This window comes from Arvicanthis niloticus, chromosome X (genome assembly GCF_011762505.2).
Source record: "Arvicanthis niloticus isolate mArvNil1 chromosome X, mArvNil1.pat.X, whole genome shotgun sequence".
NCBI classification, from domain to species: Eukaryota; Metazoa; Chordata; class Mammalia; order Rodentia; family Muridae; genus Arvicanthis; species Arvicanthis niloticus.
The window spans coordinates 116,654,904-116,671,674 of NC_047679.1; the positions used below are offsets into that span (position 1 = coordinate 116,654,904).

At 38.9% G+C, this 16,771-nt stretch overlaps 1 protein-coding gene across 3 annotated transcripts in view; it reads right to left on the reverse strand.

Moving 5' to 3' along the window:
- Fgf13 (fibroblast growth factor 13) overlaps window positions 1–16,771 on the reverse strand; it is a 493,390-nt gene that overhangs the window by 457,186 nt on the left and 19,433 nt on the right. The window lies entirely within an intron of this gene.

The following is a 16,771-nucleotide window of genomic DNA, read 5'->3' on the forward strand; positions in this document are numbered from 1 at the left end:
CTTACTTTGTAACTTAGCCCAAGCTGGCCTTGAACTCATAGAGATGCCTCTGTGAGGTATCAAAGGTGTGCACCACTAAGCTGAGTAATATACTCATTTTTATAGCAGTATTATTCATAATGACCAAAAAGTGGACTTTAATTAAATGTACACCCACGGATGAGACAATAAAATGTGATCAATGAATTTTTACTCAAGCCTTCCAAAGGATAGAGATCTTGACACATGTTACAAAACGGATGACCTTTAAGGATATTATACTAAGTAAAATCATCCAGTCATGAAACAGCAAACACTATATGCTTCTACTCCTATGAGTTATCTAATGCAGTTAGGTAATTCATAAAAGTGGAAATTAGAGTGGCTGTTGCTAGAAAACGGGGAAGCAGAAATGAGAAGTTGTTTAATGAACATAGTTTCAGATTTGCATAAAAAAGCTATAGACATTGGTTACACATACAATGCTACCAAACTTCCCACACTTAAGATGGTAAATTTTAAGCTATAATTTACTTCAATTAAAAATAAAATAAAATTTCAAAGAGGTATTGATTTACAATGCCCACTTGGTAGAACTGTTATGAAGCTCTATTCCAAGAAAACATGGTTTAGGACCCAAAAGCCCCAAATGTGTAAACTGAGTAGACATAGTGTGTACTCACCTAACATATGAATAAGAAAAAAGTAATGTTTTTGTTTTTTAGTCACCAGTAAATATAAGGGTATCAAAAGAGATGAACATACTTTTAGAAACCACTCTTGCTTTTAGGCAGGAAAACAAGGCAAGCCTTCCTATTTAGGTCACAGCAGTTACTGTAAACATTCCAAGGAAAGCTTTTTAATAACAGCCACCCACAAAGGACCTGGTTTCAACCATGGCATGTCACAGAGTCAATGGAAGAAAGGTCAAGAGAAAAATCTCCTGGATCATAGAAATCACGATATAAGAAACCTCTTTTAAATTTACAAATAGCAATAGGCGCCAATGCTTCCATACAGAATTCTCATTTGACAATATCTTAAAGGCCCTCTGGCTCTAAGTCACATTTGTTTGCTTGAGGAAATGATAAAAAGAAAGTCATCCTAAATGTTTATGTCAAATATGGATTTTGCTATCATCAGTAAAAAGTACCCAGGTTTCAAAGTGTGGGAAATTATCAGATGAGGAATAGGCCACTGCTTTGATTCCTGTCCTTGGACCTGTCACTGTCTCTCTGAGGCCTGACTATCCTCTAAAATGGGAAGGTTGTACTGAATGATATAGTATACCCTCCAGCCTTGAACCTTTGACTTAGAACCTAGAGAGTCAGACATGCCAGTAGGTGCTTATAATCCCAGTACTGGCTGAGGCAGGAGGAGGATGACTTGAATTCAGCCTTGGCTACACATTAAGATCCATCTCCCCACCCCTTGTCTCTCTCTTTCCCTATCTAGCTCTCTCCCTCTCTCCCTCTCCCTCCCCCCCCCCACACACAAGCAGGGAAAGAGAGAGAGAGAGAGAGAGAGAGAGAGAGACAGAGAGAGAGACAGAGAGAGACAGAGAGAGAGACAGAGAGACAGAGAGAGACAGAGACAGAGAGAGACAGAGAGAGAGACAGAGAGAGAGACAGAGAGAGACAGAGAGAGAGACAGAAAGAGACAGAGAGAGAGATTAAAGGAAAAGTAATTAAAAATGTTTGAAGATCTCAGGAGCAAACAGAAAAGTATGTACTTCAAGTACTAGTTCATAGCAAGAATTGCTAGAAACTTCAACAAGAAACCACTAAATTTGGCTTTTCTTTCTTTATTTTTAATCAAGCATCTTTCAATCACTAAAAAAACATCTTGGTACTCTAGAAATAATGGTATTAAAAGAAAAACTTAATCAAACTCTTCCAATATTGTAACTGCCTCCTCATTCACCAATGATGCCCAATCCCTTGTATGGTTTCCATAAACTAAGCTTTGCTGTTTTATAATTTACTTCAGAGAAATATGGCCAGACAAAGTCTTATTCTCAGTAGAGCAGCTATATACATTTCTTCCAGCCATGTAAACTAAGGAAACCAACTCTGACTTAAAGGCAGGGTACAGGTTTATTATTCTTCACAAGGTTTTTCAGATCCTAGGGAGATGCTTCTGCACTAAAAATCAATACAAGATTTTCCAAGGTATTCAGGTTTGTCACTTGTCTGAATATAATGGCCTTAGAAGAGGAGATGAACTGCCTTACTTCCTTTTCCTCCTTTTTTGTGCATTGTGCCCTTTCAAAGTATGCTCTGTGTGTCATAAATTCAAAGGTTGCTTTTATGTCTGGTAAGGTAGAAGGAGGAAGCTGGGTGTTTTATTAAATGGTGAAATCTGTCAAAGTCCCAAAAACTCATGTGATACAAACCAAGTCATCCTATGCATCCTGAACTCCCAATTTTACCAGAGAAACAGACACCATTTATAACTCAAAATAACTAGCAGTAATAGGTAAATTCATTTGATTGCTCATAAACCAATTATCTCAGACACTACTTGTTAACCATCGAATGAGAAGAGGTAGGGGCCCAACTAGGCCTCACCTGGGCCTAACACTTGAAGTCTTTCCAAAAGCTACCAACAATGGACAGGAAAGTAATATTTTAAAGGATCATTCTTCACCTCTTCCTGTTCTAGACTGGCAGGGAAATCTCTCCGTCCCCTTGCACCCCTAAAACTCAAGTTACAAGAATGGTCAAAACATGGACATTAACATCTTCCATCTTAACAATGTCCAGAGATTTGCTAGTTCTGAATGTCATCTTCAAAATTCCACCCAAGTCCTGTGGAAAACCCTGAGTTTTCTAGTTTCTTCCTATCTCCACCTTTTTTCTTTAAGAGTGGTTAGGGTAAGAGAAAAAATGAACTTGATGATAAGAGAGAAAAGAGGAATTGTAAAAAAAAAAAAAAAAAAAAAAAAAAAAAAAAAAAAAAAAAAAAAACAGAAAAAGAAAGAAAGCAAACAACTCTACATTCTATTCACGTTGTGATCACACAAGCAATGTGAGAGCCTGCAGCACTCAGGACTGACCATAGCAGTAGATCTTGCTCAGGGTCCAACTAGTTGGTAATTATCTGAGTGCCTAATTCCTAAGAATTTGTGAAAAACTATACACTTGGCTCAACACAAAAATGCACATTTACACAGTTTATGGGAAGCCTGTGATTGCTTCTGGAACAATGTTTTCCAAACTTACCTGGAATGAAGAATCACATAGATACATACATATTAAATACATATCTGTGTTTTTATATAGCTTTGGAAGCTTTTAACTCAGGCCTGCTTAATCAGATGCTCATGGTGGGGCATATGTTTGTAAGAGATGATGTTAATGTCCAAGCAGGTTCTGGAAGCACAATTTTGATGGCTCCTAGGCTGCAGATCAACACCCTGCGTCTCCATGTCATCTGACATTCTTAATAGTTTAGCCTAGCCAGAGCCTCAGCAAATATGTGAGTATCAGACCAAGAACTCCTTGAAACTGGGTGTGGGTGCATATAATTAATCCCAGCAGTGGACAGGCAAAAGCAGCCACAGCCAGGCAGAGATCTCTAAGTTCAAGACTAGCCCAGTCTATATAAAGAGTTCTAGGCTAGTCAGAGTTGCAAAATGAGACTTTGTCTAAAATATCAACACCAGTGATTCCTTAAAGCACACCTCAAGAAAGAGCAAAGTGCCTTCTACATGAAGAATCTGAGTCTCAGGCTTAAACTTGTAAATTATGAGTTCTATGAAGACATGGGAAGATTATATGTTGCATTTACTGCTGTAGTCTCCCTGTCAAAAGCAGCACCTGGCATGCAAAATTTATTAAGTGAATCAATCAATTAATGAATTAAAATACAAATTAATGAATAGAAAGTCACTTAAATTGGAAGTTGACTGTCACATACAAATAGAAATCTACAGATTCATTTCTATTGTCCACAAGCCCTTTAATAAGAATTCTCTAAGTTACATAATCAGTATGAAAGTCACTATTATTTTAGTAACCTTACAAATAATGACCAAATTCTAGATACTATTTTTCTCTTTGGTCCTTTCCATGTATTAGTTCATTCAGTCTGTAACATGAATGCCTTGAAATTAGGATACACACACACACACACACACACACACACACACACACACAGAGAGAGAGAGAGAGAGAGAGAGAGAGAGAGAGAGAGAGAGAGACAACCTTGCCATTCTAAAAACCCTGACCCCTAAAATCAAAAAAGTGAAGTAAGAACTACAACCACCAGAAATATAATTTTTGTAACTCATCTCCTAGTTGTTAAACTCCCTGGGTCTCACAGTTAAATATATTTATACATATTATATTACCTGGCTTTGTTACTAAGATAGGAAAAGAAGAGATAGAATGGCTCTCACCCCAGTATAGGTCCAAACTGCATGTAAATCCCTGGCATTTCACAATCTTTTATGTGTTTCATATCCTTTTTTATGTGTTCCATATCATCATGCATCATTTTTATATAAAATATGGCCTGTAGTAAAGTAGAAGTTGTCACACAAAAATAAGTTATATGATAATTAATCCAGATGGATTCTAGGGCTGGCATTCTAAGGGTATTAAATATATAAGGAGTATTGTTTTTTGTGTAATTTATTTTTATGTTCATTGGTGTTTTGCCTGCCTGCATATATGCATGTATGAGGGTGTCAGAAGCCCTGGAGCTGAAGTTTCAGACAGTTGTGAACTGCTATGTGGGTGCTAGGAATTGAACCTGAGCTATCTGGGAAAGCAGTCAGTGCTCTTCACCACTGAGCAATCTCTCCAGTGTCAGATGTATAGTTTTGATGTTATTTAAAGAAATCTGGGAACAGTGTTGTTGAACCCTGTCACTAGGTAACCCATTTATTGAACACCTATCTTGTGAAGAGATCACAACTTAATAGGGGCAAAAGATAGAAGCTGATAAAAAAAATAAAGCATGGTCTATCTAGAATTGCCTACACATACTGCCAAATGAGTAATCTATAGCCTAGTTCAGGGAGCAAGCAGCTCTTGTTACAAGAGACAAGACTCCCTGGAGAATCACAGACTTCCTAGAGGGGACAGGCTAAGCTTGCACTTGAATATGGGCAATTCAGAGTAAGGAACTGCAGGAACTGAAGCAGAAATACAAACTACCTAAAACACTGGTTCTAAACCTCCCTAAATGCTGTGACCCTTTAATACAGTTCCTCATGTTGTGGTGACCCTCCTCAACCATAGAATTATTTTTGTTGCTACCTCATAACTGCAATTTTGCTACTGTTAGGAGTTGTAATGTAGATATCAGATATGCAGATTATCTAATATACAACCCCTGTGAAAGGGTTGTTCAACCCTGAAAAGGGTCGTAACCCACAGGTTGAGAACCACTGCTATACAGGTTCCTATGAGGGGGCTGATGGGAATGCAATCTAGAACATAGCACATTCTAGACAACCACTGAGCTGTATTTCCAGCCCTTTGTGTATATTCTTAGAGGATTATTTTAAGAATTATATATGTTGTGTGTTTAGACATATGAATAAGCATCCACATGTCTTTAATTTTGAATTTGTAGTTTTATGTGTGTCTATATAATCTACATGCAGTCCAATGAGAAGGATCCCAAGGAGGTGCAGAAAAACTTGATGCACAGAGACAAGATCACCATCTGTCTCATACCCACGTCCACACCCAGTGCACACACTACAAATGCTGACAGATTCAAGGCAGAAGATGGTCCTAATGTAAGGGGCTTAGCAGAAATGAAGATATCCTAGGGACACTTCTGTTTCTTAATCTATCAGAGTGTTGAAACAATGAGCCCCAAGGAAATGGAAACTTTCCCCAGGAATCTCAAGCTGACAGAATGAATAGTCATGAGCCCCAGCAAAGACTTGTCTTTCAGAAAGAGACTTCACACATTTCTAATAATTTGTTAGACCACCTTACAGAATGAGACTGAAGCCCAGACATAGATGGGGCTATGGTAGGCAGAGATATACCTTGACCAGGACTGCTTAGATGTGAGACTGACCAGGACTGCTTAGATTTGCAAATCCTTGCCCTTCTAATTAAATTTTAATCTCAAGGCAGATTCTGTGGGTTTACTGAATCACTTTGTCCCTTTTCACAAGTAGCCATGCTGAATAATCTTCTTTTTTTCTACTTCCCACTATTAATTTGAGGCTTCTAGTTGTCCTATTGAAGATGAGGGCACAGGCTATTTAATCAGAGTAACATATCATGGAAGAAAAATGAGTAGGTAGTGGTTGATTCTGTATGATTCCATACACATACTTCAAGCTATCCATGTCTATGAGTAAACATGCACAGAAAAAACGCTGGAAAGAAAATATTTTTAAAACTTAATCTGCAAAAGAAACCTTGATTGATATTTTCTTTGTGCATTTATGATGTTCCAAATTGTCCTCAGTGAACATGCATTATTTTGTAATCTCAAAAAAAGCAATGCAATGAAACATAAGATACATAAAATCACAAATAAATTCAAAAGAGCCAAGAGCATTTTGCTCAAGATGCATGCTCAGTTTTGGAACAGCTAAAACTGAATTAGCATTAACCAGAATACAGAATGCAAAAGCAAAATGCCTTGGCCAAGGCATTTCTTCAAGGGTCCCAATGGAATCTTGGCCTTTTGTGTCAATCTTGGAGGTGCATGTGTCAGAGAACTAGATCCTGGGGTGGAGACAGAGGAGAGCAACTCCTCCAGTCCATCCCCCGGGTTGTAGGTGCAAATCTTAATGCCTCTCCCAGGCCTTCAACCAGCTGGAGCACTGGAAGCCAGGACATTCATTGCTACAGGCAGCTTTCTACATCCAAAGCACAGGTGTCCTTGTCTGAGCTGCAGCTCTTTGTGAAGCTTCCACTCCAGTGGGTCACATCATAGGCAGGAAGAACAAGGGGGCAAACTCTCTGCTGTCCTTCCTGTCCATGGCTGCCTGGAAGGAGCTTTGTCATGCCTAGCACCACGCAGCTCCTCTCCAAGTTTCACCTTTGGTGACACAACTTTTCCGTGTTTCTTTTTTAGGCAGCTGCCACATCACGAGGTTAATGAGCACGCTGAGGTTTGTAATAAAATCGCCTGCCAGATACATGGCGACTGCAGGACACTGGTTGACCAGACCTTTCAGCAGGAAGGCCAGAAAGCTCAGTTCCCAGCTACTTGGAAAACAAGTGCTCCTTGGAAGGAGAACATAGAGGGAGCACCCTGCCCTGTTTGCAAGAGAATGACTCTCATTGTTCTGTGAGCTCCAAAAACCAGTGCAAATTCTAGAGCTCCTGGAAGACTTAACATTCGATCAACCCCCCAAGGGGAGAGGCAAGCATACATACAGAGAATCAAAGGCGAAATAAGCAGGTCAATTCTCAATGCTTTCAAAGTCAGGCTTGAAAAAGATTCTGAAAATATCTATGGGCATATTCAAGAACCTCATTCAGCCTGCCTTCTTTGGGTTGTTTACTTCTACTTTTATCAGCAAGATAAATATTTTAAGAACTCGAGCTGTTTACTAACCCTCCCTTTCAGAGCGGATGAAATGCTACCTACATTATCTAGAGAGATTTTTTAAAGAACCGGGTTTCATGTTTGTTATTAAACTTACCTATAACCACTCAACAGACCCATCACTGTTAATTACGGCTGTTAAATGAAGGTTCCTGCAGCAGAGAGGAAAACATTACATGATTCCCAACTTTGAGAACTATAATTAATATGCTTGTTCAAGGAGGGCGTCTCTGTTAACAAGATATATTTTTGGAAATATTATCTAACGGAATGCAACATAAATAGTATGAAAACTAAAGCTTACATTTTAATTTCTCCATTTAAAATTAGTTACATAATAAGTAGTGAAAAAGTTTATTCCATGAAACTACATTTCAAGGAAGTGTGTGTGGGGGGGAGGGTGATTTCACTCACCACTGTTAATATAGCTATCCAGTGAGAAAAGCAGAAATGAGACACCTCCAATTAGGCTAGCGCACCCAAAGAGAATATATTCTCGTAATCAGTCCACTGACATCTGTTGACAAGACCAGGAAGGAGGGAAAACTAGGAGAGGGATGGAGAATTGAATAGCAAAATGAAACATGATTCTGATGAGCAGCAGACTGAAAGCATATACCATGTAATGAGAAATAAAAGAAACAAGTGCAGTTTTACTCAAAAGTGAATTAAGTGTGTGCACAGGAACACAGGTGAAAAGAAAACCTCCCAGATATAGTGCTGGAAAACTGTACTATTGTATTCCAACGAACAACTGCTTCAATGTGATAGTCATGTTTGCATGGCCCATTCCTTACCACAGGGGCTCAAGGGAATGGGAACATGATGTAAAACATATTTTGCAAAATGAAAAATTAAAATACCCAAAGCTAGTAAGAAAAGAGAGCACAGCTTTATCCATAAAAATTGGTTTATTTCAATGCTTCACTCCTGGACCTGCCACAGTATACTATATACCAGTAACTCAAAAAAATCAAATATTTCTTTCATTGAAAAGACCACAATGCTTAGCAGTCATGCATGAATGAGACAGTCTCCCTAATTACATCCATGTTGGTGGGTGGAATTAAACTTACATTTGTGAAGATCAGGATTTGAAAACATTTAAATGCCCTGTCTAGGGAAGCTGTATGTAACAATGGTTAGGAGGTAGATGTGCCCTCAAAGAAACCTTGTTTGAATCCTCATTCTTTTATCTTTTTATTTTCGAAGCATATATACAAAAACTTATGTGAAAGTTGTACTTACTCCACAGTAATTAACCAGCTACAAGTACATTTAAATTAATGTGTGTGGACAACACAAATGTCAGAATGATCTTACTGAAAGAGCTGTATTCTGGCTCAGTTCATGTCAGTGAAAGACATACATAGAACCATGGAATCAGTAAAGATTGACAATGACATCAGACTAGATCAGCAATACAGTAATCATTATCACAGCCAAACATTATAGAACATGAATGAGATAGAGTAACGGTCTCTGGTCTTAAGACTATCACTCTCATATCTTGATTATTGTACAAGATGGTTTCCATCTCAGAGTCAGTTATTTTCATCTGTCAAAAGAAAGTATGTATATTCTATTTCTTATAAATAATTATGAGTTTAATGAGGCATTTCATGTCAAAACTCTGTCATATAGTCTTGGGATGCAAAAATTGCATCTCCAACTTACCTAGTTATTAGAAAGGTAACCATTGATAACTTGTTCCTTTAGTTTAAAGCTTTGTCTCTGGTGATCCTTAGTTACAAGAGAAATATGCTCAGGTGTCTATGGGATTAAAGCACCAAGAGGAAGTGACAGAGTCTTTCTCCAGTATATTGCCTTCTGACATGACAAGAATTGAAAAGAATATAGTAAAGGTGATGCTTTTATTTTAACATTTGGTTTGCTTGAAACATGGTTTCAACCTAAGTTGTTTTTAAACTCCCAATCCTCTGCCTCTATATCCAAAGTGCTAGGATTACAAGAGTGTACCACCACATCTGACAGAACCAATGACCTTTGGTGGATTCATATGGTACATCATTCAACAATCACTTATTTATTACTATAAAACCAAGCATGAGCTAGTAATTTACAACTTATTAGCTGTATGACCTTATACAAACTATACAGTCTGTATAGGCTTTACTGGTTCCATCTCTAAAGTTCATATAGTGCATATTATATCATAGTGCAATCATTATTTAATTTGGCTGTGATAAAAGCAGAACATGGGCTAGAGAGATGACTTAGAGCAGTTGTTCTCAACTTTCCCGATGCTGCAACCGTTTAATACACTTTCTCATGCTATGGTGACCGCAACTATAAAATTATCTCATTGCTACTTCATAACTGTAATTTTGCTATTTTTATGAATTATAATGTAAATGTCTGATATGCAGGATATATGATATGTGACCACTGTGGAAGCACTGTTCGAACCCCATCACCACCACCAAGACATCACAACCCACAGGTTGAAAACTTAGAGGTTAAGTGTGCCATGCTTGCTGTTGTTCTAGAAGACTAGAGTTTGATTCCAAGTATTTACATTGGGCAGCTCACAATTGCCTATAAATCTAGTTCCAGGGAATCTGACATCCTCTTTTGGTCACATGCATATACATACACTCAACACACATGCACACGCAAATAAATAAAATAATTTATACATATACATAATCAGTACCACAATATATAAAAAGACTGAATGAGATATATAATATGATATATACCTAATAAAAAGTAAGTATTCAATAATGTCGGTGCTACAGTAATAATGACAGTAATAATCATTGTTTTTCAGTGATATAAACAGAACTTGCCACTGCCCAAAGGAATATTTTGCCTTGCCTAGGTCATTCAATAACTACTTCTTATTGACTAACCAAATATACAACTATTAAGTGCTTTAAAGGGAAGCAAAGTAGAGGTTTTCAAAGAAACAAGAGAACAAGACAAGAAGTATCAACAGGAAAAGAAAGTATACTGAAGGGTGAGGCGGTAGACTGTCGTATACAAAAGAGTAAAACACAGTTTGCTACCTGATCAAAATGTGCTATTAGTAATAGAAATCAAAATAGTAGTTTTCCTTTAACATGATGACTTGAAAGAGTCATGAGAGAATGCTAAAAGTTGACAGTATCCTAGATAGTCACACTAGTGCTAATTATATGGATGTAAACATTTCTCAAAACTCATCAACGTGCATCCTTTGGAGATGTAAATGTTACTACAAGTAAACTTGAAGTACTAAAAAATGCAGTTGAATCTTTACTATTTTTTCATTGACTGGTTTCTAATTTGGCTTCTGATTAGATCTAACTTTCACAAGATTATTATTTTCTTTCTTTCTTCCCAGGACCTACTGACAGGATCCAGAAAGAACAGACACCCATAACTAGGAATTTCTTTGAACCAAATCCAGACCAAATCTGATTCTCTGCAGACAGACCAAGCAAGTAAGCTAACTCAGACCAGATAGAATGTACTCTCTAGAATGTCAATAAAACGATTCTTCAACAAAACCCAAGGGTACTGCCAGATTTAAAAGAACCACCTGGAACAACTACCACTGTCTGGCCTTAGCCTGTAGGGAAGGTCATTAGTTAGAAACACTAATAACATCCCCATTTGAAATTGAAAGCTTAAATGAATTTAGTGACATGGAGTCAAGGGTAAGGCATGAGACCTCCTTTACAGTAATCTCAGTACACAGTAATTGTAATTTATGCTCAATGTTTATCACAACTCAGATCTCATAATGGAATTGTCCTCTGTCTTTAACTATACCTCATGATCAAGAACATATCTCTTTTTTAAAAATATAACCCTTTCATTTTCAAGGTTAATACCCTAGAAAACATTTTCTTAGAGAAAACAAATGGCCATCCACTCAAAAAGAAAATAAAATTAAGCACTAGAATAATAGTCAAAATGACTACTATAATTAAAAAATAAGTTCATTTGTATGTAAATGCACACTGCTAAAATTGTTTCATCAAGCTATGACATTCAACCAGGTATGGTGGTGTATGCATATAATCACAAAGCTTAGAAGATAGAAGCAGGGACATCATGAACTCTAGGCCAGCCTGGCCTTCACAGAATACTCAAGATTAGCTTAGCTTTCAACCTTGGAAGAAGAAGAAGAAGAAGAAGAAGAAGAAGAAGAAGAAGAAGAAGAAGAAGAAGAAGAAGAAGAAGAAGAGGGAGGAGGAGGAGGAAGAAGAGGAAGAGAAGAGAAACTGCCAAATATAAGATTTAACCAAATATTCACACCTTGTATACCATAAATAAATAACCTATATTTCAGATTAAACATGAATGATGTTATACAATGACAATGTGCCTGAAGCCTGCTACTCGGTCTATGCTGGAAAGTCACAGTGATGACTGTGTCTTCTGAATAGGAAAATGTACATCAGTGACTACAGAAAATGAGTTACACATATATCTGGGTTCTGAACTAATTGTTAAAACTACCTTATGTGCAGTATCATCACATCTCAAAGGTAATGTTAAGCTGAGCACAGTAACAGACGTGTAGGCTCCCCTGTTCCCATCATTCTTTAATTCATGTGGTTTTCTGCTTTGAATTGTTTAATCTTGGCAATTATTTTCCATTCCTTTCAAATTTCTCAACTCCAAAAATATAAGCCATAATGAAGCAGACACTAGAACGCCTTTTTATTGGCTATATTTGAGGAGCTGCAACACATTTTGGTTGTTCTGTGTTGATTGTAATTCCCAGAATGAGGAGTTGATTTAGGCATAAAACAGCACAGCTGCAGAGAGACCTGAAATGCTAACAGCTTCATCTTCCTACTCATTGCTTCAAAAATGAGCCTTCTGGCTTACCATCCAAACTCAGATCCCAATGTCCTGCCCCTAAACTAGTTCCTGTATTCACAGCCACTACATATTATATCTCCCTGATACTCATATGGCCCTCAATGACTTCCTTCCTGTCACACCCCACATCCTGCTTCAGTTAAGTCTTAACCAACATCCATTTCTACTCCAACTTTACCCATATCACTAGCCCTTGGATGCAGCCTGTCCCCTTTAATGACTTGAACTCTATTCCTAAGAGACTTTATGGAACTGGTAGTAAGGTAGGGAGAAGCTACAGTATCATTACCCATGCTTTACTCTGCTCTCCTTCTAGCTTCAGCATTTCTCAATAAAGAAGCTGCACATATCCAGAAACAAGAAAGAAGAAATTTGGCAATTGTGTGCTTTCATCTCCTATCCTGTACCCATCAAAATGTCAAACACTCTTGATTAGAGACCAACCCTGGCATACTATCTGCCTGAAGCTGTAATCACCACCTTCACCACAGAAGAGACTATGAGATTCATGACAACTGTCTACAAATCATGGGTCTATGATGGCATGATGAAAATAAACAAACCAACATCTACATGAGTAATAGATTATGATCACTGTTTTTAAGTAAGAGGTCATCTATGTCATGACATCTTACCAGTAAGCACCACCTGTTCTAAACACCTGCTTTGCTTTGCTGAAGTGTAAGCCTGACAGTAGGTCACAGCGGCCAAGATGACCTTTGGTAATGGAATGCAGAATTCAAGCCATGTTACGCTCACTAGCCCCAAAATCCAGTGCCTCTTGGGTAGGGGTAGAAAGACTACTAGAAATGCCCAGCAAGAAAAGGAAAATAAGATGTGTTCATACATGTCACAGTGCACTACAGCAGCAGCTGTGCAAATGGGTGACTTCACAAACTATGCATGGAATTGGTCTCCATCGCTCAGTGGCCAGCATGAACTCAGCCCTGATGCAAGCTGTCTCACCAGAAGAACCCACAGCCCCATGTAGCATCCAAACGGTTATACAACCCTGTGGCTGTAGGACTAAGCACAAAGAGGAAAGTGTGGTTATATCAACACATCCAGCGCCAAATATGAATGAGAGATTTGGAATAAAGAATCAGCTTGTACTTTTATTTGATCCTGAAAAGATTCAGTATCAATTGTGACCAGCTACAAGTTGTCCAATGCCACAGGAACAGCTGCAGTAAATTGGATACAGCCTTAACTGAGTTCTTTCCTAATACAGGCATACTAATAAATCTTACGAGATATGACAGAGAAGGGTCAGTAAAATCTATGCAACTATCTATTTGGACAAATACATGTTATGCAGTTTTCTTCCCTGAGATGGAAATAAATGCATCCTCTTGTTCAAGAACTACATGACTTAAACAATGCATACATATATCCATTTGAAATTGTGTGCAAAGCATAAATTAGTACAAAAAAGTGACTAGCTATACAAGAGACCCTTGTAATTAATTTTCAAACAGAATCAAGAGCATTTGGCATCCTCCCAAAGAAAAATGTCTAGCCTACCTGGTTACATTTTTGAAAGAATTATCAAAGTTTCCCAGCCCTGGCACTACAAGAAAAAATAATCTACAATTTATATGCTCTAAATGCCAGTGATTTTTTTCTTTGTTTGGAGTTGGGAATTTGCTTCTGGGATGAGTTTTGATTTTAGTTTTAAAAAGAGTTGTTTGTTTTAAAGTCAAAATTTCAACTTGTGAGACAGACTGGCCTTAAATCTGCCTCAGTTTCTGGAGTACTGAGATTACAAGTGGGTATCAGTACACCCAGCCCAAACCACACTTCATTCAGTAGTACAAAATAAGTTACTGATTACTTACTATGTGTGCTTTAGAAAGTCTAGAAATGTGGTACTCTATAATAATCTTCAATGTAGTGATGATAGGCTGTGGGCATGAACCCCAAATGATAGGGTGGGAGGATGAATTTAAATGAGCAGTGGGTTGCAAAACAGATTATGAAGTTCATTCAAGCTGTTACTAAATTATTTGACTTGATTCAATCATTTGTCACAGCACCATTCAAAACTAAATGTATTTTGAAATGTCTATTAAATATTTGATCCCATATCTTGCTATGTTACAAACACTATGCTAATGAACACCTGAGATTTGAAAACAGCAAATGTGACCTATATACAGGGCATTTCAAATAACCAAAACTCTTCAGAATGTAAATATTTTTTATTGGTTAAAGTACTGAATAGGTCAGGTATTGTTCATTTCCAACATTATCTTAGTCATATAAGATACTCGAAAGGAGAAAAAGGCTACTGAGTACTATTCACTATTTTGAGCATGCTCTAAAGTCTAAGACAAACAACAAGGCTGAAAGGGCAATCTTGCTTTTAACTAGGAGAAAATCCCTATTTCCTTATGTAAGTAAACTCTCTTCTTAAAAGTTGCCCTAGTAAATTAATTTATTCTAATTCCCACCACAATTCTAATGGCTAATTCTACAACTCCTACATAGAAGAATGTGGCTTCAAATGTGAAGAGTCAACATAAGAAAATGTCATGACTTTTGCCTAGTAAAAAAAAAAAATCATTATTGAGTCACAGAGACCTGTGCTCCTGTGTCCAGACTTGCTAATCTATTCTGAACAATTGCAAATTATAGACCTAAAACAGCAAGTCATTTTCTGTGAGTTTGTTTGGCTCAGGGTCCTTCAAATGAAGACTGAAATGAACCCTGATTACCACCTGATGAAAATCAGAAGCCAAAGTTCTATCCAAAAAGTTGAAACAATCTCAGGTTCAAATGGGAAGGAGTTACCTTGATCAATAAGATGCTAAACCCTTTAGTTGTCTTCACTTCTCTGAGCTCTAGGTAGAAAATGATACCTGAGGGGCAGGTATCTGGGTGTAGCTCGGTGATCAAGTGCTATTCTCACATGTGAGATCCTCACGTACAATCTTCACCTTGCCAAAAATAATGAGGCTCCTTTAGTCAATTTTCCCTTATAATATGAGGGCATCTTTGAGATCTACCATAATTCGGGAAGCCCTGGAAACATGTAAGGGCAGTTCTACCTTCACAACTTACTGGGACAGTTAACAATGTGTGTGTCCCCAACAGCCACTGTGTCTGAGTAGGTTCCCAAACTTTAAGTTGACACCTCTGACCCTTAGAACAGCAGACTTAACCCTCCACAAACTTCCTGAGCCTTTAGTCAACCACATTGCCTAGTGGGAAGAGAAACACCTCCACTTAGGAATAAGGATAAAGGCCTTGCGCTGAAGACTTTGTCAACTTTCTGTGGCGGATGGCTGGGGGAGGGGGGAGAGTTGGCACTGCCCTAGAATCTCCTAAGAAATCAAGCTCGGAAAGAAGTGAGGAGAGAAGAAAGGGGAATAGAGTGGGAGAGAAAGGAGCCCTTGGGCTCATGGAAGAATTGATTTCCCCCCCCCCCCCCGCCCGCCCCTCTCCAGTACAATCAACAAGAGCTGGCTTTCTTTCAGTTCTCTACAGTTGTAAATCCACATCGCCTGGAGTGAGTTTCTGCATTTCAAGGTACCGGTGGTCCTTAGGATCTAGCCCATCCCAGAGTCCACTGTGGCTATTTCCGACACACCTGAGCCTTTGCTGGATACTCTTCCAGACCTTCTCCCTGTGCCTGTTTCTGTGCCTAGTCCTCAAGATTGTTTCCAGTTTCTATTTCCCTGGTAAGCTGAGTCCTCAACAAGGCAAGCACTAGTACAAGCTGGCGGTAGCAGAGGACACCCCTTCCTTTTCTTGAGTTCTTCCCAGCCTGAGCCCTGCTCTGCTGCACGTCCCCATCCTGCCTGCGGGAGGCCCCAGGCCAAGAAGTACACTCCAGGGGACCTGGGACCAGGTGCCTTGGGCCAGGTGGCTAAATCTCAGGGAGCTGAGGAAATGAATTATGCCCTCCTGCAGAGGCCCACTCCCACTAGGCACCAGTGGCAAGGGGACAACAGCCTTTGTTCTCCCGGGGCTTGGCAAAGCTGCGCTACTGAGGCGCAACACGGGCGGCGCCAGGGTATCCAGATTGCTCACTTTTGCACGCGGTGTGTCAAAAGGTGCACGTTCCTGTCTTCTCCTTTGAGTGCAGTGGGTAGGAAGTTGGAGAGTAAGGGGTGTGAGGTGAGAAGTATGGGGGAAGGGTTCTGCATATGGGCCAGGCTCTTTGTTTGCATTTGAGGGCACAGCGAGGGGGTTGAACGTGGGTCTGTGCTTGGGTCCTGAGAGTGGGACAAATTCCTGAGTATGTCACCATGTTACACCCGCGCAGCACACATATGCACACTCTCTGGAGCGTACACACACACACACACACACACACACACCACATACACACACACACAGAGAGAGAGAGAGAGAGAGAGAGAGAGAGAGAGAGAGAGAGAGAGAGAGAGAGAGAGAATGAGAGAGACTG